The sequence below is a fragment of the Notechis scutatus genome, chromosome 2, assembly GCF_049901735.1.
Source record: "Notechis scutatus isolate UNSWTSFEM ecotype Mainland chromosome 2, rNotScu1.2, whole genome shotgun sequence".
NCBI lineage: Eukaryota > Metazoa > Chordata > Lepidosauria > Squamata > Elapidae > Notechis > Notechis scutatus.
This window is the reverse complement of record NC_142010.1, coordinates 1,007,935-1,013,488: the sequence shown is the minus strand read 5'-3', so window position 1 is coordinate 1,013,488 and position 5,554 is coordinate 1,007,935. Positions and strand designations below refer to the sequence as shown.

The 5,554-nt window shown below is 48.8% G+C and overlaps 1 pseudogene; it reads right to left on the bottom strand.

Annotated features, from left to right (window-relative positions):
- Positions 1-408: 408 nt before the first annotated feature.
- Positions 409-1,397, bottom strand: LOC148131611 (uncharacterized; annotated as a pseudogene).
- Between the last annotated feature and the right edge of the window lie 4,157 nt (positions 1,398-5,554).

The following is a 5,554-nucleotide window of genomic DNA, read 5'->3' as shown; positions in this document are numbered from 1 at the left end:
GGTAATTTACGACATGGGATAAAGTGGGCCAATTTAGTTAACATGTCGACCACCACAAGTACTGTCATAAATCCAGACGAAGAGGGCAAATTTGTTAAGAAGTCCATGGAAATTGCTCCCCATGGTCTTTCTGGAGTCGGCAGCGGTTGAAGAAGACCAGGAGGCGCACCCGTCACGGCTTTCACTTGCCTGCACAGAACACAGGATGCGACATAGGCGTGGACATCATGCCAGACTCGAGGCCACCAAAACGTCTGCGTGACAAGATGAAGGGTCTTTAGAAACCCAAAATGGCCGGCTTCAGGATTGTCGTGACACTGAGTCATAATAAGGGCTCGAAGTGGCCCTTTGGGCACGAACAACCGGCCCCTATGTCAGAGTAAGCCCTCCTCCAAAGTCCATGGGGTGTCAGGTCCAATTTCCCCCATCCTGTGCTGTGACCAAACGTCCAGGTGCTGCACCTCTCGCACCTGAGTCCGCAAATCGACCAGTTCCTGGACTATGGCCAAGGTTTCCACTGGCAGCACCATCCGCGGAGGAAGGGGGTCCTCAGGGCAAAGGTACTCAGGTTTGCGGGACAGGGCATCCACCCTCCAATTGTGACCACTGGGGATATAGGTCACCGAAAAGTTGAATCGGGCAAAGAACAATGACCACTGGATCTGCCACTGGTTCAACTTCCTTGCCGTGGACAAGTGTTCCAAATTCCGATGGTCCGTCTGGACCTCCACCTTGTGTTGGGCCCCCTCAAGATAATGTCGCCAAGTCTCAAACGCAGCCTTGATAGCCAGCAACTCTTTTTCCCAGATTGTATAATTGCGCTCGGAAGGAGTGAGTTTCCGGGAATAGTTCGTGCAGAGAAAAAGAGTTGTGCTATCCGCCGGGGCTTGCAACAACACAGCCCCAATAGCCACGTTGGACGCATCCGTCTCCACCACGAAAGGACGATGCGGATCAGGATGCCTCAGGACAGGTTCAGCGATGAAGGCCTTCTTAAGGGCCTCAAAAGCCTGTTGCTGAGGGGGTCCCCACTGGAACGGGACCTTCTTTTGAAGGAGCTGGGTTATGGGACCGGTCAGCTTGGCAAAACCCGGGATAAAGGTCCGGTAATAGTTAGCGAATCCCAAGAGGCGTTGAACGTCCTTCACGCGACGAGGGGGTTCCCAACTACACAAGGCCTCCACTTTGCGCGGGTCCATGGTGATGACTTCAGGAGAGATGATGTGCCCCAGGAACTCTATGGAAGTCTGGAAGAAGAGTTATTTCTCCAGCTTCGCATAGAGTTGATGCTCCCGAAGACGTTGCAAAATGAGACGAACGTGTTGAAGGTGGCTGTCCCTGGACCTGGAATAAATCAATATATCATTCAGGTACACCACCATGAACTGATCTAACATGTCCCGAAACACGTCATTCATCAGGTGCTGGAAGACCGCGGGGGCATTGGTCAACCCAAACGGCATCACGGTGTACTCAAAATGTCTGTATTGGGTGCCAAATGCCGTCTTCCATTCGTCCCCCTCTCACATCCGCACCAGGTTGTAGGCCCCTCGAAGATCGAGCTTGGTGAAGACAGTGGCCTCCCGCAACCTCTCCAACAACTCCGGAATGAGCAGCAAGGGGTAACTATTCCTCACCGTGATGGCGTTCAACCGGCGGTAATCGCAACACAAGCATAAATCTCCCGTCTTCTTCTTAACAAAAAGAACGGGAGCAGAAAGAGAGGACAACGATGGCCGAATAAACCCCCAGGCCAAATTCTTTTCCAAAAAGTCATGGAGGGCGGCCAATTCGGGCTCGGACATGGAATATAACCGTCCTTTGGGTAGTGGGACATCGGGCAGAAGGTCCACCGGGCAATCATAAGGCCGATGCGGGTGTAACCGGTCCGCCTCCTTCTCACTGAATACATCTGAGAAATCGGAGAGTTCAGGAGGTATGGAAACGGTGGGGGCAGCGATGTCCTGGCCAGCACAGGTGTGGTATAAATGGTCCACACGCTGGAAACTTGGAAACGAAATGGCGTTCTGCAACCATGCCACCTGAGGATCATGCATCCAAAGCCAGGCCATGCTGAGGACTAAGGGGAGATGGAGGTCCGCTGTGATATAAAAACGAATCGCCTCCTCATGGTCCCCAATAACTAGGCACAACAGCTGGGTAACGAATCGAATGGGCCCAGCACAAAGTTCCCACCCATCGATCATCTCAACCCTTATTGGAGGCTCCACCGGAACCAAGGGCACATCAAAATAAGCCGCAAAGGCCTGGTCCATAAAATTAGTCGTGGCCCCCAAATCCACCAACGCAATCGCGGAAATCTCCTTCGATCGGGATGGCAAGAAAACCCGGGTGTCTAGAAGTAAATGCTGAGGGGGCCCAGATTCCGCCTCCGCTACTTCAGGCGGGTGGTTGATATGTGCCCCGTTTCCTGACTGATCAGGTCTGGAATTCAGGCACAGGCCTGCATACCCCCACTTCGCTTAAAAGGACAAGAATTTGCAAAGTGTCCAGGACCCCCACAATACAGGCACAAACCTCCCTGGAGTCTCCGTGTGCATTCGTGGGCCATCAAACAAGGTCGGACCGCTCCCAACTCCATCGGCTCCTCGGGCATTGCCATGACACTGGCCGCTGGTTGCCGAGAGCGCTGTGGCAGAGATGTGGGTGGCTGCTCCTGGACGGTGTGTTGAGTCTTGCGCCATTGAGGTCGGGCATCAATGCGCAAGCATTGCACCACCAGAGCGTCGAGAGTCGGATCCACATAAACCAATTCATCCTGTAAATCCTCCGACAGGCCATCCTGAAAAGCGTCCATCAAAGCCGCATCGTTCCAATTAAAATCCAGACAGATCAGTCGAAATTCTGAAATGAATTCCTGCAAGGGGCGTTTCCCCTGGCGAAGTTCTTTCAGGTGTCTGGCTGCTGTCTGTACCCGTATGGGGTCCTCATACATTTGGTGCAGGTGACGCCAAAATCCCTGATAATCTGTTAACAATGGGCTGTCTTGCAATAATAAAGGAGTGGCCCACCTGGCAGCCGAGCCTGAAAGGAGGCTTATTACAAACCCCACCCAAGCCCGGTCATCAGGGAAATCCTCTGGCCTCAGAGCCATAAACAATTGGCACTGTCCCATGAAAGCCGGGAACATTTCAGGCTGCCCAGAAAACTTATCTGGCACAGCCACTGGGCATTTCCTACAGGGAGGGGCAGGAGGAGCAGCATGAGCTTGCAGCAGAGCAATTTCATTGGTCAGCTGGGCTATCTGCTGTTGCAAAACCTGGTTTTCATTCTGCAGCTGGTGGTACTGCTGCTCCTCCTGCTGCTGCTGCTGTTGGTCCATCTTAGTCAAAAGATGGTTTGCGTTAAGGGTACGGGACAAAAATGTTATGTCTCACCTTTGCAAAGGAGGTGAGAAGTCCAAACTCCAACTTAATACAAACAGGCAAGCAAATCCAGTAATTATAGAGTTAATTCCTTGAGCCGATAAAGTTCTTGGCAGTCTCACACACGTTGTCTGCCAAGTCCAACAAGAAAACAGGAATATAAATCACACAGGCTGTCACAACACAGAATACTCCAAAGCTCCTCTGAATAAGTCACACATTGTCCCATACGAAATTCCCAGAGCAAACACACCCACTTTTATTCCCTGTGGGGCATGTCACTAATTCAGCTCACTCTCTCATTCATCCACGCCTCCTGTGCTGCATCCCACACTTTTGCCTGCGATGTTGCCTCGCATCAAGCCAGCATTCGTCTGCTTGATTCTCTGTCAAAGGCTGCTCCAATATGCCCTCCTCCTTCTCCTGATTAGCCTCAGGCTGTTCCTCTCGGTTATCTGCCGACACCTGAGGCACAATCAGGGAGGAAGGCATTGCCGAAGAGGAAGGTCCTGGGGAGGAAGGCATTCCCAATTCCTCCTCTTCCTTATCTTCCGGATCCTCTTCCTCTAAGAATGCAGGCTCATGACTCGGAGCCACAACAAGGTTTAGGAGTAGTTTGTGGTGTACCACTGAATCAAAGGCTTTACAGAAGTCTATGTAGATTGCGTCTATTGCTTTGCCCTGATTGAGTTGTGCAGGCCATATGTTTTTGCAGTGCAAGAATTGAAGATTACAGATTGTTCCTTTCTTGATTCTCAAAGTAGGATTATTCTCCTGAGTCAAACAAAACTCTTCTCTCCAACTGCCCACTTTTGTGGCAATGTTCGTTCCCAATTCCCCTTCTCATTTTTAAAACCATGATTATTTATTCTCCTTTGGGATTTCCACCACCACAATTAATTGCCAATCAATGTGACAACCAATGGGATAGACAGCACCTGATAATCTGATTTGTAACAGCCTCTTTCAGTGATGAAGGCAGAGGTTGGGGTAAAGCTGGGCAAATACTATAGCAGTCTAATAGTTTAAAAGTAAATCTTCCAAATCTGGGGGCAAAATGGATCTTCCTCATTGTAATTGTGGTCTCCTCTGATCTCTGAGATTTAGCTCAGTGCTGAAGAAAAAACTGTAGGAAGGATCTCTTGCAGGATATGTCAAATGTTGCTGCTGCTGCATGTACAGCTTTTTCTGCTTCAGCTTCTGTCTCAAATTCCCTGTGCCAGTATGCTGATGAAATGTCCATTTAAGGTGATAATAGAAGAAAAGGAGTGGTTCCATTACTACAAACCAGGAGACTATTGGATTACTGGAATAATGTATGGAATCCCAGCTCTATTGTACCAATTTTCATTCTCAAAGCCTCCAACCCACCAAATAAAAAGGTAACTGTCAGCACGTCCAGGATTCTGGTGATTGATTTTACCTGCTCCAATGTTTTTTCTAAGAATGATTTCATTTCTCCTATTCCTCACCTTGAGAAAGACAAGTCATTATTGCTCATCCCAATTTGCTTTAGAGCAGGGGTCTTCAAACTTGACAGCTTTAAGATTTGTGGACTTCAACTCCCAGAATTCCTCCTCCAGTCATGTTAGCTCAGGAATTCTGGGAGCTGAAGTCCACAAATCTTAAACTTGCCAAGTTTGAAGATCCTTGTTTTAGAGGAAAGGCTCCTGGGGAAACAATGATTTTGTAAAACCTGAGTTTGCAAAGTTCGTTTTATGTTCTTTCGCAAGTGTCAGCCTCAACCCTGGGAAACACCAGGCATTGCCAACACTGTCCGATGATGAATCTTTCCTGGATGGGTTCTGCCTGCTTTCAAAATGATTATCTTGGGACTGTGGAGTCAGTAACTTTTTTATTCATATTTATTGTATTTATTTATTATTTATTTTATTTGTTTGTCAAACATCTACAAGATAACAAGTAAGGTATAAACATAAACATGAACAAAAGAAGTAAATACAGATAAATGGGGAGAGTAGGTCAGGGGTGGAAAGCTCGCTGGTGCACTTATGCACGCCCCCTTTAAGGACTCTTAGGAATGGTGTGAGGTCCACGTTAGACAGTTTTAGATTGAAGTTGTGATCGATTGAGGCTGTAGCAATGGAGTCGGGTGGGACCTTCCAGACGTTGACCAGTCTGTCACTGAAGTTGTATTTTGTGCAATC